This window comes from Bubalus bubalis, chromosome 12 (assembly GCF_019923935.1).
Source record: "Bubalus bubalis isolate 160015118507 breed Murrah chromosome 12, NDDB_SH_1, whole genome shotgun sequence".
In the NCBI taxonomy this organism is placed as follows: Eukaryota; Metazoa; Chordata; class Mammalia; order Artiodactyla; family Bovidae; genus Bubalus; species Bubalus bubalis.
In genome coordinates this window covers 62,148,483-62,175,777 of record NC_059168.1, presented here as the reverse complement: position 1 = coordinate 62,175,777, position 27,295 = coordinate 62,148,483, and the positions used below count along the sequence as shown (strand labels likewise).

Below are 27,295 nucleotides of genomic sequence, written 5' to 3'. Positions count from 1 at the left end.
AATAGTAAGGACCTACTGTATAGCATAGGGAACTATATTCAATATAATATCCTATAATGGAAAGGAAACTGAAAAAGAAATACATATTTTTTCAGATTGCATAGTTGCTTGTATAGTTTTATATATGTGTGTGTGTATATATATATATATATAAAATGAGACAGAGAAATATGTTCCAAATGAAAAACAAAATAAAACCCCAGAATAAAAACCCTAATGAAATGAAGAGAAGTAATTTACTTGATAAAGCATTCAAAGAAACAATCACAGGGGTGCTCACTGAGTTTGGAAGAAGAAAGGAGGAACTTAGGAAGAATTTCAACAAAGATTTAGAAAACATAAGAAAGAACAAATCAGAACTGAAGAATACAAGAACTGAAATAAAAAACATACTAGAAGGAATCAACAGCAATTAGACAATACAGAAGAATGAAAAAGTGATCTGGAAGATAGAAGAGTAGAAATCACCCAACCAGAACAGGAAAAGAAAAAAGAATTTTTTAAACTGAGGACTATTTAAGGAACTTCTGGGGCAACATTAAGCACACTTAACATTTGCATTATAGGGATCCCATTAGGAGAAGAGAGACAGAAAGAGATAGAAGACTTACTTGAGGAAATAATGGCCAAAAACTTCTCTAAACTGCAGAAGGAAACAGACATCCAGATATAGGAAGTACAGAGAGTTCCAAACAAGATGATCTAAAAGAGATGCACACCAAGACATAACGAAAATAGAAAAGGTAAAGATAAGAGAATCTTAAAAGCAGCAAGAAAAAAAAAAAAAAAAAACTAATGATATACAAGGGAAATCCCATAAGACTAACAGCTGATTTTTCAGCAGAAACTTTACAGGCCAGAAGGGAGAGGCAGGATATATTTAAAATGCTAAGAGGAAAAAACTTATACAACCGAGAAAATTGTTTGGCAAGGTTATGATTCAGAATTGAGAAAAAGATAGAGTTTCCCAGATAAGTAAAAACCAAAGGGGTTTATTATGTCTAGACAAGCCTTACAAGAAATGTTAAAGGGTCTCGTTCCTTTAAGCAGAAAGGACCATAACTAGAAATAAGAAAATATATGAATGAAAATTTCACTGGTAAAAGAAAATATATAGTAAAGGCAGTGAGTTTAGTTCAGTCGCTCAGTCGTGTCCGACTCTGCGATCCCATGAACTGCAGCATGCCAGGCCTCCCTGTCCATCACCAACTCCGAGAGTTTACCCAAACTCATGTCCATTGAGTTGGTGATGCCATCCAACCAACTCATCCTCTGTTGTCCCCTTCTCCTCCCGCCCTCAGTCTTTCCCAGCATCAGGGTCTTTTCCAATGAGTCGGTTCTTGGCATTAGGTGGCCAAAGTATTAGAGTTTCAGCTTCAACATCAGTCCTTCCAATGAACACCCAGGACTGATCTCCTTTAGGATGGACTGGTTGATCTCCTTGCAGTCCAAGGGACTATCAAGTCTTCTCCAACACCGCAGTTCAAAAGAATCAATTATTCGGTGCTCAGCTTTCTTTATAGCCCAACTCTCACATCCATACATGACGACTAGAAAAACCATAGCCACTGAAAAGCTAATGTGACAGTTAAAAGACAAAAGTAGTATAAACGAATGTAACTACAATAGGTAGTTAAGGGATACACACAAAAAAACAATTTAAAATGTGACATCAAAAACATAAAACATGGAAACAGGGAAACTAAAATGTAGTACTTCTAGAATGCCTTCAAACTTGAATGACTATCAGCTTAAAATAGACTGCTATAGACATGGGTTTGTATGTATGAACCTCATGGTAATCACAAAAAAAAGCCTATAATGATACACACACACAAAATGAAGGGAACCCAAATATAACAATAATGGAATGCACCCAACCATAAGTGAAGAAATCAATATCAAGAAACAAACAACAAGACTAAAAATTAGAGGATCTGAGTAGACATTTTTCCAAGGAAGACAAACAGATGGCTGAAAAGAACAAGAAAAAGTGCTCAACGTCACTAATCATCAGGGGAACGCAAATCAAAACCACAGTAAGATACTATCTCACCCCTGTCAGGATGGCTATTATCAAAAAGACAAGAAGCAGTAAGTGTTGGTGAGGTTGTGGTAAAACAGGAGTCCTCTTGCATTTTTGGTGGAAGTGTAAACTGGTGCAGCCACTATGTAAAACAATATGCTGCTGCTGCTGCTAAGTCGATTCAGTTGTGTCCGACTCTTTGCGACCCCTGAGACGGCAGCCCATCAGGCTCCACCGTCCCTGGGATTCTCCAGGCAAGAACACTGGAGTGGGTTGCCATTTCCTTCTCCAAAGCATGAAAGTGAAAAGTGAAAGCGAAGTCGCTCAGCGGTGTCAGACTCTTCACGATCCCATGGACTGCAGCCTACCAGGCTCCTCCATCCATGGGATTCTCCAGGCAAGAGTACTGGAGTGGGTTGCCATTGCCTTCTCCGGTAAAACAATATAGAGGTTCTCAAAAAAACTGCAAGTTGAACTGCATACCATCCAGCCGTTTCACTTCTGGGTATTTTTCTAAAGAATATTAATTCAAAAATAACTCATTCCCTTATGTTCATGAAGCACTATTTATATAGCCAAGATATGGAAGCAAGGTAAGTGTTCATCAATAGATGGATAAAAAAGATGTGATATATATATATGAAATTAAAAAAAAAACAAGCAAATTAAACAAAACAGAAACAGATTCATAGGACTGGTGGTTGCCAAAGGGGAGGAGAATGGGAGCATATACGAAACAGGTGAAGGGGATTAAGAGGTACAGACTTCTAGCTATATAATAAATAAGTCACAAAGATGTAATGTACACAAAGGGAATCTAGTCAACAATATTGTTAACAACTTTGCATGGTGACAGATGGTAACTAGAGATCATTTTGGTGATCATTTCGTGATACATAAAAATGTTCTACATCTGAGATGAATATCTTCATATAAATAAATAAACACACAAATAAGGTGTACTCCCCTCTCTCCCAACAAAGCCGTAACTAGGAATCAGACAGATTAGAATTTGTGTCCCAGTCCCTCAGATTACTTGCTAGGTGACTTTGGGTCAATTATTAACCTGACAGGGCCTTGGTTTCCTCACTGATAAAGTAAATGGGAATCATTCTGCCTACCTTCATGGGTGAGAATCAAGTCAATTAAGGCAGTAAATCACTTGGCAACCAGTCAACTCTTAACTCTTGATGGCTATTGGAGTTCACCATTTGGATGAAGAGGATGTGGTCAGGAGCCCTCCTAGACAAAGACTGGAGAGGAGGGGCTGCAGCAAAGTCTGCAGTGGGGAAGGGGTGTCAAGGCAGCAGGGGCATCCCAACCATTGGGAACCCCCAGGAACTGCTTTATCAGTGCCACTGCTGCCCCCAGCACCCTCACCCACGCTCACAACTTCTCTGGGGGAACTGAAAATATATGGAGGACTTTGTAAATGTCAACTGTGGCTAATAATCTACCTCACTGAGAAACTCATACAAGAAAACACACACACACACCAGGGCACATACAGACAGGGATCTAGCTTCAGAGCAATCAAGAATGTTATTTTCCCTGGGGCAAAGCAGGGTCAGAGATAGTCCAGGACCTGTCCTCAGGGGAATTATTTCTAAGAACCTTGACAAAATGTACAAAACTAGGGTAGAAAATAACAAGGTGTAAAGCAGTGGTTAGGCAGAAGGTTTTCAAAGAGGAAGGACTAATTAATTGCTCCAATTGGAGCTTCTTTTATACATTGATTCCTATTCCCAGGTCAGCAGCATCACTTTCCAGGGGATGTGAAAATAGTGAATATACAGCAAAAGGGCCTGGCAGGTGTATAGAACTAAGCTAACAACTGTCAACTGCCCCGAAAATATCTTCACTCATGGTTTTGGGGGGCTGCTTCTCCTAAGGATCCTTTCCATTAATTTTCTGGTAATAGAACCTAAAAGACCAATGAAACAAATCTCAAATTTAGGACAAATTTATAGCTAAATAAACATAGGCTTTGGGATGCCACAAAATTGGGCTCCTAATACCAGCCTGGAAAATGTGGCTAATAACCTAACAGTTCAGAGCCTTGATGTGCTCATCTGTTAGATGGGTCTTAGTAAAGCCTGCTTCTCTGGGTAGTTGCCAGGATCAAATGAGACATGTATGTAAAACCCCAAGCACCATGCATGACACAGAAAGCACTTAACTAGTGGAAGAGTATTACCATTAAGTAAAATGTGCAATGATTCTTTAGTGGCTTCTTTTAACATAGGAGTTTCTATCCATCCCCAATACAGAAGAGCTATTCTAGTAAAACTGATCATTTATTCTGACTTGTGAGTTCACTGTCCAACCCAAGTTCCTGTGGAACGTTTAGTGTAATCAAGCTGAGGCCCTCAGCAAGGTCCCTGGGTCCAGTCTTCAAATCCAGTATCATTATGGCAAAGAACTAGAAAAGAGAAGAAGAAACACCATATGAAACACACCCTCTTTCCTTTTCCTTAAATCTGTTTATCCCCTTTGCTTGTTAGCTCTTCAGTTCCCAGAGAGCAGAGACTCCTGGGAAACAGGAAGTAGCAAAGGCCTGTGAGAAAATCCCCAGATGAAAATCAGCAGTAAATCTCTCCCAGCAACACTTTGGTCAGAAGAGGGAAATTCCCCACCAGCCCTCAAAAACAGTCCCTCAAGAAAGCTTAGAGAAGGTTAATTTGGGAAATCCCCTCAGAGGCAACAGAACAGAAACGGAAATCGGCTTCTTAAGAGAAATCTGAAAAGAGTAAGCCAATTAGTGGCTGCCTGGGGAGCGCTCAGTGTTAAGCCATGGTGCTGCTGCTACCTCATTTCCCTCTTTTCATCCTGATCCTGAGGGCAACCCTGACGGGACTCAGTTGCCAGAGCCGCTTGACACCCTCTCTTTCTAGGCTCCCACCCCAGGGAATGAATGCAACCAATGCTAAGTCAGATTCCCCTCCCATGCAAACCCTCTCCACAGGTGCGTGCATGCATGCTAAGTAGCTTCAGCCATATCTGACTCTCTGTGATACTAGGGACTGTAGCTGCCAGGCTCCCCCGTCCCTGGGATTCTCCAGGCAAGAACACTGGAGTGGGTTGCCATTGCCTTCTCCAATGCATGAAAGTGAAAAGTGAAAGTGAAGTCGCTCAGTCGTGTCCGACCCTCAGCGACCCCATGGACTGCAGCCTTCCAGGCTCCTCCTTCCATGGGATTTTCCAGGCAAGAGTAATGGGGTGGGGTGCCATTGCCATGAAATAACAGACCCTCAGGTTTTACTGAGTTCTAATCTGAATGTGACCTTGGGGTCACATTTCTTAGCTGCTGCTAAACTCCAAGAGGTGGGAGAGGAACCCTTCCCACAAAGAAGAAAAACAAAATCACATAAACCTCGTCCCTTTGAAGGGCTTAGAATGGAATATCCGCTGATGAGTGGTAGCACAGAAAGTGTATAAACACTGTTAAAGGGGCCTGTCAGGGGAGGTGGAAGTGGGGGAGAGGGGGACTGTGATCTCTACATGCAATCCAGGCCCAAGTCAACTAGCTGTCCACGAATCAGGATCATTCCCACAGGGCTTCCACTGGGTGTTTTTTGTTTTAATTTTTATTTTATATCAGAGCATAGTTGTTAATCAACTATACTCCATTGAGTGGTTGTTTTTTTTTTTTTTTTGATCTGTGATTTTTAAATGACCATTTCAGGAAGATGACAAAAATGAGATTTTAGCAAAAGAGTGAAGAAAGTAGATTGCATAACAGCTAAAATTTTCTTTACTGTATACTTACTCAAAGTAGATATCAAACTTTAGAAAAGAGAATTTTTTAAAGGAGTAAGCACTCTGTTTAAAATTCTATAAAATATTATACTCTCCTAGAATGCTGCTGCTGCTGCTGCTGCTGCTAAGTCGCTTCAGTCGTGTCTGACTCTATGCGACCCCATAGACGTCAGCCCACCAGGCTCTCCTGTCTCTGGGATTCTCCAGGCAAGAATACTGAAGTGGGTTGCCATTTCCTTCTCCAATGCGTGAAACTGAAAAGTGAAAGTGAAGTTGCTCGGTCGTGTTCGACTCTTCGAGATCCCATGGACTGCAGCCTACCAGGTTCCTCCGTCCATGGGATTTCCCAGGCGAGAGTACTGGAGTGGGGTGCCCTTGCCTTCTTCATCTCCTAGAATATGTGCCCTTTATGTTGTCAGGACCCAGCACTGTGTGATTCACAATTACAGATTCCACTTTAAAATACTTTTTGACTCCTAGAAAACTACCCTGCCAAAGATCATTTTCCTGGTACTTTCAAACAAACATAGTTCTTGTTTGCTTCAATTCATGTGTCTTTGTTCAGATTCCTTTTTCCAGAAATTGTAAAGAATCTTAGCCACCTACTTTTCTCCATGCTTGGAATAAGCCAGAAAACTCCTTTTGGGGTTTGCATGTTTCTAAGCAATTAGACTAGTCTTTAAATTCATTCTGTACACATGAATAATAATTACATTAGTTACATTTAAATAACAATCCTAACTTGCAAATTCTAGTTTAGTCAACACACCCTCAAGAGGCATTATTTCTTTTTTTTTTTTTTTTTTTCATTTGGGAGCCTAGAAAGTATTTAATTCTCAGTTCCTAGCAAGACCAAAGAATATTTCTGATTTTAGGGTAAACTTTTCATCTGCTCTTGGCGCTACCTTAGTTACAAATGTGAAATCAATTAAATGATGCATGTCAGCAAAAAACAGCCCTTTAATGCCCGGCACAGATGAAACAGATTCCAACATGGGTCTAAGAGTAATAAATAAACTAATAAAAAAAAGGAAACCAGGGAGCAAGTTTGATGGAAGTAAGCCGTTTGCCTTTGCCCTGGAAAGTTTATAGTGTTTTAAACAATTGTAAACATGTCAGTATACGTGGATACCGTTTCCATAGCAGCATAGCAACAGTTAAGAGTTTCTCCAAACATACCCAAAAGGAAACTAAAAATAGCTTGTCTTCAATATCAAAATACATATATATACATATTCAGACAACAGTACACAAAATGATGTGTAATTAAAAGTTCTGCAGACACCAAGCTTTCACAAAAGTGCATCGCAGGTGGCTTTAAAAACCGATGAGTTCAGTACCTACAGGAATGGGATAGAGACCAAAGAGTCCAAGAGACAGGAAGGTAGATGCCATCACCAACTCTCAGATCAGAGGCTCCTGACCCCAAATGCCTCCAAACATTGCTCTGTCTGCTCCACCTGACGCTTCCCTGTGTCCTATTCACCTTTGGCTCCTAAAACCGGAGTTGAGTGTATGATACATACTGTTATCTCCTTTTAGTGCAGTATTCTCTCATCTTCTTAAGTTTTCTAGCCAATATATCCTCTCAATAGAGATTGAACAGTAGTTGCATTTAAAAAAATAATGTCAAAACAAAGTGCCACACTTTCCCAATGAACTTCAATTGACATACATAGACAGTATTAATTATTCCAGAATGAAGATGGTGGGCCTTCCCTGGGAGTTCAGTAGTTAAGCCTCTGTGCTCCCAATGCAGGGAGCTCGATCCCACATGCAACAACATTGCTGCCAGGCCACAACAAGGACCTGGCACAGCCAAATTTTTTTAAAAAATGAGGACTGTGTCAGTATACTTTTTGCGCCTTTGCTGTTTGTACTTTTTATTTATATCCAAGAATTATAAATATTTTAAAAGTATCATCTATTGGGAAATATTACTGCCAGGATATATGCAATTTGTCATCTAAACTGGGAAACTTTTGAGACTGAAAGAGCATTATTTATTATTACACTAGGGAAATAGGTGTAAATGAAAGACCGCCTCAGGCAGGCCCATACAACGTTCACACAATATCAAACATAAGAGTATAAGCATCTTGAGGGCAGGGATGGGGTTTGCTTATTTTTGTACTTCAGCACCTATTGCAGCACTTTATATGTAAAAAGAACTCAATAAATATTTGTTAAGAGAATGAATTTTACCATTGGATTATATTCTGTAAAACTTTAAAAAGTATCTTTATACATAATACTAAGCTGGGCATATTTCTTTTTTCAGTCTACAGTCTATGTGTTAGGGTTAAATAAAATCCAACATAGCTCTGCAGGTGAATCTTTCTTTTCCATCATCTGATCTTTTCCTTGAAAGTTAAGAGGATAAAACTGGAAAAGTAAAATATATCTATGAGTCATAAAAAGTAATTCTATCAGTGTGGGATGGTTTACGAAAGCACTGAAGGAGGTTTAGAGTATGGATTCAGATAGGAAGCAGTTTCATAATCTCTACAATGGTTATTATCTTGGTTTCATTTTCCCTTCCAGGAATGTTGGCCTCTAGGGAGAAATGCAGAGCGAGTATCAAGTGAGTACACTCCAACTAGAAAGGATGCTATTTGTCTTTCAAGATGAGGAGTTGGGAAGAGGGATACCATTGGTGAGTTCCCAGGAGTAAAGGTAAAAGCCTCTTTACCTTCTGCCCGAATCTCCCAGGACCACAGGGGATTTTTTTATACAAGTCACTTTCCATTTGATGGACTGCCAGTTCTTGGCTTATAAGCTGCATGAAAGGATTGCTGTGGAAAATAATCATATTGTTCAAGAGAAGCACTTAACAGTCTTCCTGTGAAAAGCATGATAAATCTCCCTAGCCCTCCGTGGAGAGGCAGCAGAGTTTGGGAGGTGACACTGCCTGTCTTCAGGACCTCAGCATCTCAGACTCATGCTCTTTGTTCTGGGTTTTCAAGCCAGATTATTCTATAAGAGATTGCCTAAACTTTTGGGGCTCTGGTTTCTTCAGTTTTCAAAGAAGGAAAATAATTTTTGTACCTTCTTAAAGGGTTGTCTATGAGGGTTAAATGATATTCATGTAAAACACCTAAAACATGAATGTCAGCTATTGTTCCTATCCAGCTCTGTTTCTTTGGGCATTTGGCAAGAATTCAACTGGAAAAACTTTAATTAAAGGCAAAAATTATGCTTTTATATTTCCAACCCAAAGAAATCCAAATGTGTGTACCTAATGCCAGAAGGAATCTTCTATTCCAAGGCCACTTGTAGACTTGATCCACATTCTGTTCTCATCTCTCTCCCCAGAATTTGCTTGTTATCCTAACACCAAGGGGACTCTGTGTTTATTTTTATTATTAATTAATTAATTAAATTCCATCAAACCAAAGCTAGTTTGTGTGCTGGACCACAACCAGCCACTCCATTTCAGGGAAAGCTGAAAGCCTGCACCCAAAGATTGATACCTCTTTTTAATATTGAATTTAGAAGCTAGGAAAACTGCAGAGAAATGAGTCTCTTTACAAAATTATGTAAGGCTTTATATTTAATGAATTTCTGGTGTCTAAGTGGAGGGGGGTAGGGAATGGGCCCTTTATAAATATCAAACCATGTTGTTATCTACAGAGAGTGTGCCAGTTGGTTAAACAGAGCCAAATTCTGTTCTGTCTGATAATTACTGAATTTGACATTCATAGAAGTTCTTTTTTAATTTTGGGAATAAGAAATCTACAAATTCATTAAATTATGAAATGTTTCAACCCTATTATCCTAATACAATGACCCCATAGACTATGCTACAGGAAGTCTTTGGGACAGCTTCTGATGTTTAGAGTGACTCAACAATAGGAATTCAATTCATGTAAAAGTCAACACAATATGGTTTAAGAAATGAAACTGAACATTACTCCATCTGATTTAGAGTCATAGTTAATGATTCTAAGGAAAGATATTGGTACTCACTCAGCAAAGTCTTTTGTTCAACAAATCTACACTGGTATTCAAAGTGCAGAAGGACAGAGAATTCCCTGGTGGTCTAGTGGTTAGGATTCTGTGCTTTCACTCCCAAGGTCCCAGATTTGATCCCTAGTCAGGGATCCAAGATCCCATGAGATAAGTAACCAAAAAAAAAAAAAAAATTCTAAGTGAAAAAGGGCAGAGGAAACAGGATCCAAATCTGCTTAAGGATATTTGAGGGTGGGAGAATTGGCCCCAACATTTGTGGGTTTCTTTTGAATAATAATAGCAACAACTCATCTACTTAGCAGTGTGGGCTTAGTCAGTCAGTCGTGTCCGACTCTTTGCAACCCCATGGACTGTAGCCCTCCAGGCTCTTCTGTCCATGGAATTCTCCAGGCAAGAATACTGGAGTGGGTTGCCATTTCCTCCTTCAGGGGATCTGCCCCCTACTTAGCAGTGTTACCCTTTATTGCTTCCTTAGCCACATCAAAAGTGAAAGTGAAGTCACTCAGTCCTGTCTGACTCTTTGCGACCTCATGGACTGTAGCCTACCAGCTCCTCTGTCCATGGGATTTTCCAAGCAAGAATACTGGAGTGGACTGCCATTTCCTTCTCCAGGAGATCTTCCAGACCCAGGGATTGAACCCAGGTCTCCCGCGTTATAGGCAGACACTTTACAGTCTGAGCCACCTGGGATATCCAAGGAAGCCACATCAAGGAAAATCTATTTCCCACAAAATAGGAGTTTCTAATGAAACTTTTATTTTTGTGTATACTTAATAAACTGTGAAGATCTAAATAGCACCTAGATTTTCTTAGAGTCTTTAAAAACACTGACTTCTTCACATTCTACCTGAAATGTTCATGTGCTAATGAATGAAACCATCATCGCAGAGTGAAAGCTGTCGAGCCTGGGAGCTGGAGAAACAGAACTCCTGTAACTGTTTTGTGATTTACTAGCTATGAACTTGGGCAAGTCATCTGGCAATCAAATACTGCTGGAGAACAGGAAATTAACATAATCTCAAAATTTTACCAATATTAAGACTATTTCTTAATACTCTTAAGGGAGAAAGTTACCTGTACAATGAAGAAATCTGTCAGACACCACCTTAATCTTATGATCAAACTTAACATTGCCAATGATAGTCAAACTGACACTATATGACCCATTCCAAGCCCATAGCAGACACCACCAATGCTCTCAGCATGATTTCCCATGAAGCCAGGGCATAGCCTCAGGATGTCTCTCAAGATCATTGGTGTCATCCCGGAAGAGTTTGAGAATCTAAACACACTACAGATGCTGTTCCACTTTGGCCTGCAAGTACTGGACATAGCATGAAGTGATGCTACCTCTGCAGTACTGGGGACCTCCAAGACATTTCCCAGGGGATTCTGAGAGCCTCAGTAGATGAAGGATTAAAAATCCTGGAGCCTTGCAAATGGGACAGTCACAATGGCTCTGCCATCTGGGGAGAAAAATGTGCGTGTGTGTGTTTGTTTAATCCAAAAAGAAAAGCTATTGTCAATTGGTCAGGGCTGCCAAGTGACATACAACTTATTTGTTATCACAGATTGCTTGTGGTAACTGAGGTATCACATTTGAGGCTACTTTGTTGATTAGGGTTACACTTTCACATCCTACAGAAAAAAAATTATGCTGTGGGAAAAGTGGGCTGTGCCCAGTCCACTCAGGCTTCAAGATTGTCCTTCAAAATTAAAATGTATTCATTTGAATACTCTCAGTGGTGGCAAGTAGATGTTTTTAAAGGCTAAATCTGTGCTTAAATGTCACCTTTCCCATCTAACTGTCTTCTTGTTATTTCTCTAACTCAACCCCTTATCTGTTTCCTTTATACCATTTACCCCAACTGGCAAGTATTTTTAAAATTTGTTTGTTAGCATGTTGCTGTGGGGATGGTTTTAGTCTGTCTTTCCTATTATAACCTCAGCTCCAACAGAGCAGGGAACATTTCTGTCTTGTGCAACACTGAATCCTCAACTTCTAACATATAGCCTGGCATATGGGACGCTGAATAGATATTTACTTGATTAAATTAATCAATGGATAAATGAATAAATGAGTAGATACGTTTTTTAAAAAATCACAAGTTATTTGGAGTTAAGTCTACAGGGGAGAAAAACAAGTAATCAGCCTTTTGTGTCATGGCTAAAAATTGAGATGAAATGCTAAGTATTTAGTCCTAAGTGGTTCACAATCCCTAACCCTGGTTCTAAAAGCAACTCTGAAACAAAAAGTTCCAAAAAGCTTTGAGCAGTGCTTTGCTAGGATATGTCTTCCAACATAACTCTTTGAAGGATAAATACTAATTTGAATGTATAGGTTGTGTCATTTTTTTAGTTATATCATTTTTTAAAACAAGTTTTATTCATTGCCTCAGAGTCCTGCATACCTTGAATATCTTACATAACACATGGAAAGGAATGTTCTCTCTATAACCCTTGCTTTAGAGAGTGCTCTGGTTGTCAGCTGAAGCTCCTTAACAAAGTGTTCTTTCAACACTGTTCAAGACCACAGCTGAAGAGCAGATCAGATTAACCAATGCCGCCATCGCTGTAATGACATCCCTAGAAACTTGAAAGTCCTCACTGAAAGAACAAAGATCAATATTTAGTTTCTTATACCCCATCTGGGTGTTCCATCACTTTTATGGCCTCCTGTTCAGCCAGTTCCCTCATCTACAACCCTACTTTGCTCTTCTGGGAAAACAGACTAGAAATAATAGGAACACAAATGCAAAAGCACACCTACAAAATATAAACTTTGAATCGCAATACTTGTGCTTTGTTAATGCCAAGATTTGGCTTTAAAAAAAAAAATCAATCTTTTCCTGCTGTATTTTTAAACACTTCAGTGTATTTTTTTTTTTTTTTTTTTGGTATGAGCAACATGGACTTCACTAACTACCTTTCAGGTGAAAGGAAGAAGCAAAAGTTACCTGTTTATTTTATACCCCTTTTGTTCACCAAAGCCTGTAATACTAAGCATTGCACAGTTTGACTCTTGGTTTCAACTATTCCTAGATATAGATTTTACACATTGTTACCAAGGCTTCATCTCACACAATACACCAACTTCCCAATGTTCACACATTTATTTTCATTTTTTAATAAAACAAAGAGGAAATAAAAACTAGTTTAGGAATAATAAGACTAGTTAAACCCACCAAAATATCTTGGAATTGGAGCTGACGGTGTAGTTTGGAGAGTGTTGCTGGTGGCCAGAGGAATGTGATATAATACCCTGTGCAGTGAGGAGCTAAGCCCAGTCCTGTTCCCCATCCACCTTTTCTGGCTACAATATATCCATTAACATTGCCAAGAAATAGAAAATGACAAGGTAAAAATGGAAGTTAACCACCAAACAGAATATGTTAAAATGAATGACTAATATGACTCGAGTGAGACCACAGCCAGAGGATGGTGTGAGAGAGCCAATTAGATTTTTTAAAAGAGCCAGGTAGAACATAGCCCTGAGCACGACAAACTTCCAAACTTGTGTTCCTATCATGGATGCAGTGGAGAGTGTGGAGAATGACAACTTTACTGGCTGCAAGCTACTGTCTCTGCAACTTAGATATCATCAAGGACCTTTATTCTCTAGTTTGTAAATGATCATTTTTACGTCTTTATGTGAGCTTCCCAGGTGGCACAGTGGTAAAGAATCCCCCTGCAATGCAAGAGACGCAAGTTTGATCCCTGGGTTAGGAAGATTCCCTGGAGAAGGAAAGGGCAACCCACTCCAGTATTCTTGCCTAGAAAATGCCATGGACAGAGGAGCCTGGTGGGCTACAGTCCATGGGGTTGCAAAGAGTTGGACATGACTGAGCATGCATATATGCACTTTTTTTCCCATAAACTTACTATTTGTGGACATTAAGTCCTTGGTCATAATAATCAGACACATGCACACAATACCTAACAATTTTTTTTTCAACCTATTGGAGCATGTTTTCATTTTTTTCTTATGACAAGATTTACTTTTACTTTTTTTAAATTACTCACTTCTTCTCAGGAGCCTAACCAACATGCTGAGCAAGAGAGATAAGAATGCCCTGCCCAAGGTGCCCAGGGATTAGCTAGTTGCAGCCTCTGGGCATTTGTGTTACTCTGACTCCATCACAAGCATTCCCTTCTACCCCTGCCCACATCCCATCTCACACATTCACCCAGCATGCCTGTCTCCAAGGCCCCTGGAACTCCAAAATGACCCTACCCTTTTCTTCTAGTGCTTCTGAAAGAGTCCAGTTGTGTGAAGGGCCCACCCTCATACAAAACTGAAAAGTGGAAATGTTTTTCTGTTTCTACTCTGTCTGAATCCTTCTGGTATCCCTCTCCTGGCATTCATTCAAGGAGGAGAGGGTGGGCAGAGGCAGGTGGTTATGGGGTTGCAGGAACATAGGATTCTTTATGGAATCATCTCTTTCTTTGGGCTTCAATCCACCTCACAGCAACAATTCCGTTATGGAAGGAGGAAGATGAATTTTGGGTGATTTCTTAGCCATTTCGGCTACACAAAATTTTAAACTCCCTACTTTGGATGTGCTTACACTTTATTTCCAGACCCATTTGAACTGAAATTGGAATGGCCTCAAAGTATTCAGATCTCATGATTTGGTTTTATTTTTGTTGTTGTTATAGATCCAACTCACTTAAATAACAAAGCTACTTAGAACTTTGCTGTGTTGCTTGTCTAAGATAGATATCTGCCTCCTCTATTATGTCCTAAAGGTCAAATATGTAATTTTATTTCTTGATAGTTCAGAAGTAGTAGCAATTTTCACAGGTTGCCTGTTAATTTTCCATTTTCAGCGTGGGGTTACGCAACCACTAACACAGTTGTATTTGTCTCCAAACCCCTGAATTTGCACATGTAATCATTTAGTTGCATAACTACTTAAGTGAAAAGAACAACCATTGGTCATTTACAAGCACAGATTTGTAAATAGGAAGAAGGACCGCATCAAAATTAATGATGCAAATATATGGATTAAAACTGAAAATTGTCCACAGTGATCACAAATAGCTAATTAGAAGTATGTAGTTTCTTCTGCAATCAACTTATACCCTCTTTATCATCCAGTCCCCCAGTGGCCACCAACTTTGGCACAGGTCTCTACTTCAGCCTTCTCTAACTTCTGACAGTGGCCCAGATGCATGGGATATTGGCCAAGACCCCATTTTCAGCCAGAGCCCAGGACTGGCGAAGAACTTTGATTTTCCCCCTTTAATAGTATAGTCACATTCTGTCTTAGTGGTTTGTATGCAGGTCTTCTCTCCCCTTCTAGATAATAGATTCCTTGAAAGCAGGATCCATGTCATGCTTCTCTTTCTATCTCCCGTAACACTTACCTGGCACGTAATCAATACCTTATATTTCACTTGTTGATTTAAATTAAGCCAAGTCACAGATGAACCTGGGCCCAAACCTGCAAGTGAGGCCACATTCAGATGGTGTTTCCACTAATGAAGCTGCTGAACACACACATTGGTCCCCTCTCTGTAGACCTTTTGGGAAGACTTCTGTCTTCCTTTTCACCAAAGATGCTGATGGCATTGGACCTTATCTCTATAGCATCACATACTAAAAGAGGAACTCGAGAAGGAAAGGGAAACCTTTGTTCAGACCTCACCCTTAGCTTCCTTTTTTCCTTTCCTGGTTGCTATGTTGGTTGTGTGGCAACGATAGAAAGATTTTTTGGAGCTCACTGGGAGGTTCCTGAAAATGCAGAGAAGCTCTGATAAAAGTCTGGGCCTTCTCTGTAGTCTTTCCTTATCCTCATGTTCAGAAACCAAAAAGGTCACTTTGTTTCCTTCAGTTCTTCAGAAAATTGGAGCCTAAACCCAGATAGACTGTAAGATTTCTCTACCATGAGATTTTACAAAACTCAGTAGTATCTGGGAGAGAACCAGAGTCTTGAACTTAATAGCAAAGGATGAGGAAGGCACCCTAGATAAGCCAGAGCACCCATCTGGATCTCATGCCTCAGTGCAGAGTAAGAAGATTCAGTTAGAGCACCTCTAAAATCTTTTCCAAGCCAGGAGTAGGAATCACTAATATGGTGCACAGTGGCCATAATAATGGAGGCACCTTCCCCAGTTTGCCAAAGATGGGGTTTCCAATCCAAGCTTCTGTGTACTGGAACAGTCACATTCAGCCTCCATTTCACATCATTCCACTTCTGTTTGTAATTCCCTCTAGTTAGGTCTATCCTTTCATTTAAAAAAATCAGGAGTCTTTCATTAGAGGGGGTGTAGGAAAGTAAGCCTTCTTCACATCAGCTCCCAGCAGGGGCCACTCAGAGGGAGGAGCTGGAGGTCAAGGATCCCATTGGTTACTTACAGTGATGGAAGCAAGGACCCAGGGAGGAGATAAAGGCTTGGGGGTGAGGTGGGGGGAGGGAAGGGGGAGATGGGGACACTGATGGCTCAGAGTATAGCTGACAGGAGGCCAACTCTCTTTGTGGTTCTCAAAGTATAGTCCCAGGAAGAGCAGCACCAGCATTACTGGGAATCTGCTAAAAAGGCAAATTCTCAGGTCGCACTCCAGACCCAGTGAGTCAGAATTATAAGGGTGGGGCCCAGCCATCTGTTTTAATAAGCCCTCAAAGTGAGTCTGAAACTAGTCAAGTTTGAGAGTCACTGGATATAGAAAACAAACTCATGGTTACCAAGGGGGAAAGACAGGGGGAAGGATAAATTCAGAGATTGAGATTGACATATACACACTACCACATATAAAATAGATAACTAATAAGGACCTACTGTGCAGCACTGTTCATGGGGGTCTCAAGGCAAGAATACTGAAGTAGTTTGCCATTCCCTTCTCCAGTGGAAGACATTCTGTCAGACCTCTCCACCATGACCCGCCCATCTTGGGTGGCCCCAGAGGGCATGGCTTAGTTTCATTGAGTTAAAGAAGGCTGTGGTCCATGTGATTAGATTGACTAGTTTTCTGTGATTATGGTTTCAGTGTGTCTGCCCTCTGGTGCCCTCTCGCAACACCTACTGTCTTACTTGGGTTTCTCTTACCTTGGACGTGGGGTATCTCTTCACGGCTGCTCCAGTAAAGCGCAGCTGCTGCTCCTTATCTTGGACGAGGGGTATCTCCTCACTGCCGCCCCTCCTGACCTTGAACGTGGAGTAGCTCCTCTCTGCCCTCCCGCGCTGGCGCAGCCGCCTTGGATGTGGGGTAGCTCCTCCCGGCCGCCACCCCTGGCCTCCAGCGTTGGGTAGCTCCTGCGCCGTCGCAGCCTGGCACTCTCGGCCTCTGCCCCAGACCTCGGACGTGGGGTAGCTCCTCCCTGTGGAAAATTCTGAAAGAGATGGAAATACAAGACCACCTGATCTGCCTCTTGAGAAACCTATATGCAGGTCAGGAAGCAACAGTTAGAACTGGACATGGAACAATAGACTGGTTCCAAATAGGAAAAGGAGTACGTCAAGGCAGTATATTGTCACCCTGCTTATTTAACTTATATGCAGAGTACATCATGAGAAACGCTGGGATGGAAGAAGCACAAACTGGAATCAAGATTGCTGGGAGAAATAGCAATAACCTCAGATATGCAGATGACACCACCCTTATGGCAGAAAGTGAAGAGGAACTCAAAAGCCTCTTGATGAAAGTGAAAGTGGAGAGTGAAAAAGTTGGCTTAAAGCTCAACATTCAGAAAACGAAGATCATGGCATCCGGTCCCACCACTTCATGGGAAATAGATGGGGAAACAGTGGAAATAGTGTCAGACTTTATTTTTTGGGGCTCCAAAATCACTGCAGAAGGTGACTGCAGCCATGAAATTAAAAGACGCTTACTCCTTGGAAGGAAAGTTATGACCAACCTAGATAGCATATTGAAAAGCAGAGACATTACTTTGCCAACAAAGGTCCATCTAGTCAAGGCTATGGTTTTTCCAGTAGTCATGTATGGATGTGAGAGTTGGACTGTGAAGAGAGCTGAGTGCCGAAGAATTGATGCTTTTGAACTGTGGTGTTGGAGAAGACTCTTGAGAGTCCCTTGGACTGCAAGGAGATCCAACCAGTCCAATCTGAAGGAGATCAGTCCTGGGTGTTCTTTGGAAGGAATGATGCTAAAGCTGAAACCTCAGTACTTTGGCCACCTCATGCAAAGAGTTGACTCATTGGAAAAGACTCTGATGCTGGGAGGGATTGGGGGCAGGAGGAGAAGGGGACAACAGAGGATGAGATGGGTGGATGACATCATCAACTCGATGGACGTGAGTGTGGGTGAACTCTGGGAGTTGGTGATGGACAGGGAGACCTGGCGTGCTGCAATTCATGGGGTCACAAAGAGTTGGACACGACTGAGCGACTGAACTGAACTGAACTATGCAGCACAGGGAACTCGTCTCAATACTCTGTAATGACCTATATGGAAAAGGAATGAATATATGTAATGTATAACTGATTCACTGTGCTCTACAGGAGAAACTAACACAACATTGTAAATCAACTATACCCCAATACAAATTAATTTTAAAAAAGCTTGAGAGCCATTGAGCTAGAGGCAGGTGACCCAGGGAGTGAGAAGCCATCCTTTGGGTGATACAAGAAAATAGAAAGTGGAGGTTCAATCAACGAAAATTCTCTACCCTCTGGTGTTTATTCATCTTTAAAATTTTTCTTTTAGATCTTAATAATGTAAACATTGCTTATTTTCGCAGGAGAGGAAAACAACTCTACAGTCAAATTTGCTGAGTACAAAGTGAAGGGACGTCTGCACCAAACTGGCTAATTAAGGTCATATAAGTAATCAAGGCAGGCGAGTCAAGGGCAGTTAATCTCAGACTTGTCTTGACTGGTTCTGCTATCTTCACTGATCATGTAAGCCAAGCTATCAGCAATCCCTTCTTAATTTTCTGCTGTGTAGACATTGACAAAATGTTCATAAAGTATTCCTAATCTATACCAGAAAGATTAAGTTATTTACTCAATTCCATACATAGGGAAACTAAGTTAACTACTCAGGATTCCACAAATGAGCAAGATCCAGACTCCAAGGTTCTGATACTAAACTTGAAAGTATGAAGTTCAACTTTTTCTTTCTCTTTTAATTCTTTCCTTCCTGATGGACTATAGCCATTTAACTAATAACTTATTTTTTCTACTCATGAGGCATTCACAATATTTGTCTTGAAAACTCATTACCTTTTTAATAAGATAAGAAGAAAACTAAGGTTGAACTCAAACAATTTGGTAACAACCCACTTCAATTAACCTCTTTTGCTCCTTAGGTCACTGCCATTTGCGTGAACTTGCAAAACCCTATATTAAAATTGAGTTTCCTTATGATGCTTTCCTCAGAGTTAATTTCCATCAGGGACCTATTCATCATAGACTAATTGTAGAAGCCGTCATACAATAATGACTTTCCAGTAACTCTAGTACTAGTCCCTCCTCAAGGTTACATTATGAAGGTAGACGCCGTGAAAATACACCAAGGATTTTTTCCTCACCAAAACTAGCCAAGTCTCTATAAAAATTTGTTTGCTGTGGGTAAATTTTTTAATTGAATTATAGTTGACTTAACAATATTATATCAGTTTCAGGTGTACAACATAGTGATTCAATATTTTTATAAATTATAGTATATATAAAGTTATTGTAAAATATTGGCAATATTCCCTATGCTGTACACGACATTCTTAATCTTACTTATTTTATATCTGGTAGTTTATACCTCTTAATCCCCCTCAGCTATCTGGCCCATCCCTTTCCCAACTATTTGCTGTGATTTATGTTTTGGATATGATAATTATGCTTCCATGTTTCCTTGTTTTAACATCTAAAATGACCTTGTATCAAATGTTTTAGCCCCTTTGGTAAGGTAGGTAGCAAAGACGAACCTAAAAGTTTGTTGACTTCCCCCTCACCCCAGGATTTAAGCAATAAAATTAAAAAAAAAATTTTTTTTTGACATTGTTGTCTTCCTTCTCCTATTGGGCCAGTTAACATATCACATTTACAATAATTCCTCCTTTGTGTTTCTCAAAAGAACTTTCTGGTCTAGATCAGATGTTGCATTTCAAGTCCTATGAATTCTTTACCATGTAGTTATTTGGAAGCTCACAGCTTCTTTCTTCTTCTCATGGGCTTTTTGATCAGATCCCATGGTAAATTGGTCCAGAGGTCTGCCTCAAGCCAGCACGTTCTCTCCCAAAGCCCAGAGGCAGGCTGACCCCAAGACCTAGTGAGAATGTATTCCTGCAGAGGAAAGGAGCTGCTCTCGAGATGCGCACTCTCTTCAGGCTTTGCAACTAAATGTTTTGTGAAGTTCTTTAACTGCCTTTTCTTGAAAAAGTGAGAGAGTGAGCCACTTAGTGTCCTATTATATTACCAAGTGAGGATAGATTTAAGGAAAACTTTTATTTTTCATTCTTTGTGTTAGTTGTAACATTAAATTAGCCAAATAATTCACACCTAGTGGCAGGTGTAATCTTCCTTAAGAACATTTCTGAAGCATCTCCAACCTTTCCCAGCACAGGCATAGGTGATTTTATTCAAACTTTGAAGTGATACCAAGTGGAAACTCTATGTTCCAAAATGACCCCATCTTGGTACAAACAGTAGATAAACTAATCAAACCAAATCATAAAAGCAAGCCTGAGCTACAGATAATAAGGGCTAATATTTATTGAGCATTTTGGGTAAGGGGAGGGCCAGCTGCATACCTAAAGGTTTTCCATGTATTCATTTGAACTTGTTAACATCCTGACATTTTACACATGAGGACAGTGAGACCCAGAAAAGTTAACTTGTCCAAGGTCACACTGCTGGTGACTGGACAGACTCTAATAGTAATATATGGCTTGCAAAGCTCTCTGTTTTAAAAGTTATTTATTTATTTGTTTGCACTAGATCTCAGTTGTGGTACTCGAGATCTTTAGTTGTGGCACACGGAATCTCTTAGTTGGGGCATGTGGGATCTAGTTTCTTTACCAGGAATCGAACCCAGGCCCCTGCATTACGAATGTGGAGTCTTAACCACTGGAACTTCAGGGGAAGTCCCCCCACTCCTCTTTTATTCCACTGCCTCCCACTGACCCTCCATCTGTCTCCATGCATTTTATACTGTGGGGTTAGCCTGGAATGCTGGTTGCCTTCAAGCTCCTTTGTTTCCTTAAACCCTATTTTCCCCATAGCCACATCCCTGCCCCTGGCTGGAGTCACACAGAAAGCCTGAACATCTGACATGCATTGGTCATGCATGCATCTGACATGCATTAGTCCCCTTTGGGGACTAATTTCACGCTGTACTTAGTAAGGCATGCAAGAGCATTACCTCCGGCTGCAAGCAGCAGCCCCTGGAGTGGAAGTGTATTCTCTGCCCATGGCTAAATTTGGGAAAAGTGAGGGACCCTAACATACAGGAGCAAGTAAATTCCTAAAGTGCTCACACTAAAGATAAGACAAGGACACGAGCAATATATTTAGAGCTGTGTTTCAATCTGGTGATTCAGCTATCATGCTGCACACCCCACTCAAGACTTTGTCCCCGTGAGGAACTCTGAGTGGCGAGGTGCCCAACCCCTACCCAAGCCAAAGCAGACTGTCAGAACCCTAGCAAGGCACCAAGGACCATTTATAATTAAGTCAAGTTGCTACTGCTCCTTCATCTTTCCCCTTATCTGAGTGGATCGGAAGTCCAGGTGGCCATAGGATAGAGTGCCTGACCTAATGGGCCCTACAGTATTAGTTTATCATTAACACCTGCAGGATAAATAAGAAAAAAACCTGTCCATGAATAGCAAGCATACTATCCTCCTCTGCTCCCCAGCCCACCAAATACTTGTGTCAAAAGCAACTGGAGGCAGCAATTGTTGTATTCAACATTTGTCCAGCTGAGACCATCTTGGAGTCTGCTTTATCTCTGCAAGCATCCAAATCCAAGAGGAGTTTCAGGATTCAACAATAGCAGGGAAGGTTTATCTTTGCCACATAGGACTTGGACCATATAGAGGTTATTATCCAAAACTCATTTGAGGAATGTTTACTGTAACATCTGGGAGTTTTGGAACTTGCTTAGGGGAAAGCTTTAACCATAAGAATAAGCACAAAGCCAGTCTCCTGGTATAACTGAACTGTGGCATAAATAATTTCCCTTTATTATAAAGTCAACACAGATCTATGGCACTTGCCAGGTACCGGACTGTCAATATGCAGAGGTGAGTGCCATAGACAAAGCTTCCTGTCCTGGAGAGACTTTACAATGGCTTTTTCTGGGAGGTTCTTGGACATCAACTATTTATTTTCACAAGATTCAGTGGGAATTTTAATTTAAGAAATATTCATGACAGCCGGTTTGGGGGCAACTTTTACAAACATGCTGTAACAAAATTGGCAATTTTAGCTAAATCACACCCTGTTCCTCAGACATTTGACTCAGATTTTTCTTTACTACAGTAAGTGTGTGATCAGAATGCTGAAATGTGTAGGGAACCAGCCACTCCAGTTCAGTCTTAAAGACAAAGTTTCAGACTGGACTGCATTTTCCAGAAGACCAAACCCTTTGGATGTTTTTATTCAAAGAGCACAGAAATGACCAACCTGAATATTTTAGTGGAAGCCTTTCTAGGATTTTGCATTGAAATAACCAATAAAAACTAATAGACTCTGGAAATGCCAGAACTTCTAATAAGGAGAAGGAAAAAAGGAAAACATATACTCTTGAGGTTTTCATAAGACGCTTAGGCACTGAACAATGCCTCAGATTCTGAGTGACTTAATGTATTAGGTGTTTGATGACTCACACGTCATATTATCCAACAAATACCTCTTCTACATTCATTATATGTGTATGTGTGCTTAGTTGCTCAGTTGTGTCCGACTCTGTGAGCCTTTGGACTGTATGTAGCCCACCAAGCTCCTCTGTCCATGGGAGTCTCCAGGCAAAAGTACTGGAGTAGGTTACATTCCCTTCTCCAGAGGATCTCCCCAACCCAGGGATCAAACCTGGGTTGTCTCTTACGTCCCCTGTATTAGCAGGCGGGTTCTTTACCACTAGCACCACCTGGAAAGCCTGTTCATTATCATGCACTAAACACTTACTTGCTTCTTCACTTGAAATCTTCCAGAATTTTATACATTTTTGATGTTGCTATTTCTGTTGGTGCCTTACTGAAGTTGTGCTTTTAGGTATGCTTTTCTGTTACATCACTAAGTGTTACAATAATATCTCTGTGTATTATATACATCCCTTAAACAAACATATTAATTTTCTATTTGAACACTATTCTTACAAGTGTTTAAAATAAAAGTGAGTGTGATCTTCAAATGTTCATCCTTCCATTATTGTCTCCCACTTTCAAAAATGCCCAATTATTCAAAGCTGCCTATTTCTCAGTTATATATGATTACAACAGCCGTAAGTGATTGAAAGAAAAGATATTTTCCTTCAAGTTTTAAGAAAGGCCCTTTTCTATGCAAAGTTTCAGAGAGATTTTGATGAAAGAAAGTCAGGCAGTGCAATAATTACAAAGAATTACTCTTTAGTGTCAAAGAGACCCAGGTTTAATCTCCAAACCCCAGCTCTACCTCTTATTAGTAATGTGATCTTGAGCAAGTTACTTAATTTTCTAGATCTCAGTTTTCTGATCAAGAAAATGGAAATATCAACTCTCCTTAAAGGTCCTGTGAAGATGAATTAGCATAGTACCTGTATCCTGCTTGACCCATGGCCAGCACATAGTAAACTCTTAAGTGGTTGCTAATATTATCAACAACATATAGGAACACTGACTGTGTAACACGTGGTGCTGGAGATTTCATATATGCTTTCTCATTTAATCCTTCATGATCAAGTGAAACAAGAAAAAAAATCCTTCCACACTTATAAAATTATGAAGGTAAGGGTTGGAGACATTAAGTACCTTGCAGAAGGCAGGGCCTTGCAATCAAGTCTACCCAGCTCCAAAGTCCATCTTCTTTCTTAGTGGAAGAAAATTATCCTTTCTGAATTTCTTTTGTTATTTCATGCAAAATATGGATCGCCATTTTCAAGTTTGTGTTATATAATGCATAGCTACATTAAACCACTTCTATCTTACATATCATAAATGACAAATACATCTTTCACCATATTTAAATCTGTAATCATTCAATTCAAGACAGACACATTTTCCCTAACAACAAAATTCTGTAAAGCAATTATCCTTCAAGTAAAAAATAAACAAATTTTAAAAAAGATTGTATTGGCATGTGGAAGAAACTCAACATCTCTACTGAAGATTTATAAATAGAAGAAGCAAATTTGAGGTGAACAGGTGTCTGTTTCTTTAATTCCCAGTGCTGGATGTGTATCTATCTTGATCTGAATTTGGATTTCAGTCACTGTAGCCCATCTTTGTACATTTCTTATTTCATTCAATAAGCATTTATTGAACTCTGGATGAATTGAACCTAAGCCCTGCCCTCGAGGACCTGAAGGTTCAATAGAAAAAATAAGATGTGCCAAAAGATCTATAATTCCAGATAAGAAGTGATTGATTAGTGCCAAAAGAAAGGTAGACATAAACTGCTAGGGAGTTTCAAGGATCACCGCTTCTTCCTGCTGGGAAGAAAAGAATCAAAGCCACCTATAGAGGGAATGTGACCTCCCCTATTAACTGCTCCATCCAAGTGCAAACTATTCACAAACTTGCTTCAAAATAATACAGGTGGTAGGTGTATAAGGGTGTAGATGAAATACGACTGGCCACAAGTTGGTCATGTAGAAGCTGAGTGATGGGAGTATATGGAGCTTTATTGTACAAGTGTGCCTCACCGTTGGATACATTTAAAATTTTCTATTATAAAAAGTTTGAAGTTTTCTATTATAGAAAGTTAAAGTATTCCAGGAGATCATTTGCTTATGTTGTAACCTACATGCAAAAGGCTACAAAATGTATTATATAATGGTTTAGGCCTGAAAGAGTGATTGGACAGAGAGGCAATAGTGACCACTAGGGAAGGTGGCACGGTGATAAAGAATCAACTCTTCTCAAAAAAAGAGAAGGAGACATAAGAGATATGGGTTCAATCCCTGGGTTGGGAAAATCCTTTGGATTAGGAAATGGCACCCCACTCCAGTATTCTTGCCTGGAAAATTCCATGGGCAGAGGAGCCTACAGTCCATGGGCCTGCAAAGAGTCAGACATAACAGTGATGGAACACACACACACACACACACACACACAGAGTGAAATGAATAGAATTCTCCTCCCCAAACCACCACTCTTTCCTGCCTCCCCTCCATAGACAGAAGCCCCCTCCACACACAGAAGCCCCCTCCACAAGAATTGTTTCACGTGAAACTGCAGACTAGAAAGACTGGATGTAGGGTAATAACAACGTAGGGATCCCCTAGTAGCAATGCCTGCCTCTGGAGAGGGCGTGAGAGTGTATCTTGATGAAAACAATCAGTGTGGGTTTGATAGAAACTTGAACTCTGCACAGTCAAGTTCAGAGGCTTCAGGGTATCTGTGGACATGAATTTTGGAGCATTTTCCCATCACTCATAGAGATCTTACCTGTTGGCTTACAGGTCAACATTTGTAGGTGAGAGAAAAGCATTTGGTGCTACATGGACCCTAGAGTTCTAGTGGTTCTAGCCAGCACACACCCCAGAATGGTCCATAGGTGTGTTCTGAAGTGATTTCCGTTAGCTAAGCACAGTGTAATTTTGCTCTAAGCATGCTGCTAGCCTAATTCAGATGCTGTCAGGGATACCAGGAAAAGTGGGGGAAGGGGGCTGGAGGGAGGTGCTGTGGGAATAGAGTTCAGTCATCTGGCAGCATTCCACAAAACCAGATTTGTGAAATACTGCACAGGGGAAAGTGTTCGATGCTCTCTTTGGAGGATGATAGACTATTTTTCTCTTAGATATTCTGCCTGGATATATTTTTTTTTTTTACCAAGGTCAGAATGTTTTGAAGAGGCATTGCCACCCTGACTCTGAACCCCAAATTAAAATGACAGCAGGTAAAATTAGAGAGTGTCACATGCTACTTTAATGTTGTGCTTCTGTTCTTTAGTGGCGTCTCATTTAAGAGTACGTAATTATTTTCAAATTATCATATATCATTTCATGGTTAATTTAGATTACCAGCTAGAACTTCCAAGGAGATTGGAATTCTAACATGCAAACTAGATTCTGATGACTATTTATGCTCCTTTGGATCATTTTATTTCCTGAACCTTCACAGATGACCATTCTAGGGCGCTAGGAAATATTTAGATGGAAGAGATCAGTGCTGTTTCATGAGACATAGTTTGTCTATATCATAAACTTAGTTAGTATTCAGTAGAGGTATAGGTTTCCAAGAAGATCAAAATATTTCTTTAAGGAAAGGTAATTTATCTAACATCTTACTTCTTAATTATACCCAGGTGTGCTTGTGTGTGTTCTACAACTTATTTCAATAAAAGAGAATGCAGCACTTACGAGAGTCTGTGCCTTTATATACCATAAGATAGAATGACTTGGAAACTCCCTGGATACCCCATGATCAACTGTTCTACTTTCGGTTTTGACAGTTTTAATTCTTTTAAGCCACCAGGCTCCTGATATTCTTCTTCTTTCTAAAGAGCAACAGTGATTTTGTTTACATGAGTAGTCAGTCTGATAATTATCTAAATTTGTTTCTACCAACCCTGCTTGATCTCTGTAGTGTCAACTGATAAAATCTATCCCTTTCAAAGGGCCAGTTTTCAGATCCCAGGTCAGAGGTCACTCCCTTGAGAGAAATCAGAAGCCTTTAAAGAGGTTGAAAAGCCTGGATTTCCTCACAGAAATCAGCCACATGGGATAATCTTACAACCATTGCATTCTCCTAATTCCCACCAGCTGTGTGATTGTTTGATTGGTTTTCATCTATTCCATGAGACAATATAAGCCCGATGAAGGTGCTCATCATATTCTCAGTACCTGAAACAAAGAAGGTGCTCAAAGAATATTTGTTGAATTAATGAATGTAAAAATACATAAAATGTGTACATGAATAGATTTGTGAACTAAAGATATTGCTCCAAGAGGCTTTATCTGTAACACTTTGGAACAGCACTGTCCAATATAATAGCCACTAAACACATGTGGCTAGTTAAGTTTGCTGTTTAGTGACTAAGTTATGTCCAGCTCTTTTTGCAACCCCATAGTCTGTATGTAGCCCACCAGTCTTCTCTGTCCATGGGGATTTCCCAAGCAAGAATACTGGAGTGGGTTGCCATTTCTTTCTCCAGGAGATCTTCCCCATCCAGGGATTGAAGCCACATCACCTTCATTGCGAGAGGATTCTTGACCACTGAGCCACCAGGAAAGTCCCATGAGGAAGCTTTAGGAACTGTCTAACCCACTGGTCAGGGCATCCCTGGTGGCTCAGCAGTAAAGAATCCTCCTGCAATGCAGGAGACGCGAGTTTGATCCCTGGGTCAGGAAAATGCCCTGGAGGAGGAAATGGCAACCCATTGAGTACTCTTGCCTTGATAATCCCATGGACAGAGAAGCCTGGCTGGCTACAGTCCATA

General features: G+C 40.4%; 1 long non-coding RNA gene across 1 annotated transcript in view; it reads left to right on the top strand.

Annotated features, from left to right (window-relative positions):
• The window catches only part of LOC123464772, a 34,706-nt gene extending 26,196 nt beyond the window's left edge, over positions 1-8,510 (top strand). The window contains exon 3 of the long non-coding RNA XR_006639804.1: positions 8,330-8,510. This is a non-coding gene — a long non-coding RNA (uncharacterized LOC123464772). The remainder of the gene's footprint in view (positions 1-8,329) is intronic.
• The last annotated feature ends 18,785 nt before the right edge of the window (positions 8,511-27,295 follow it).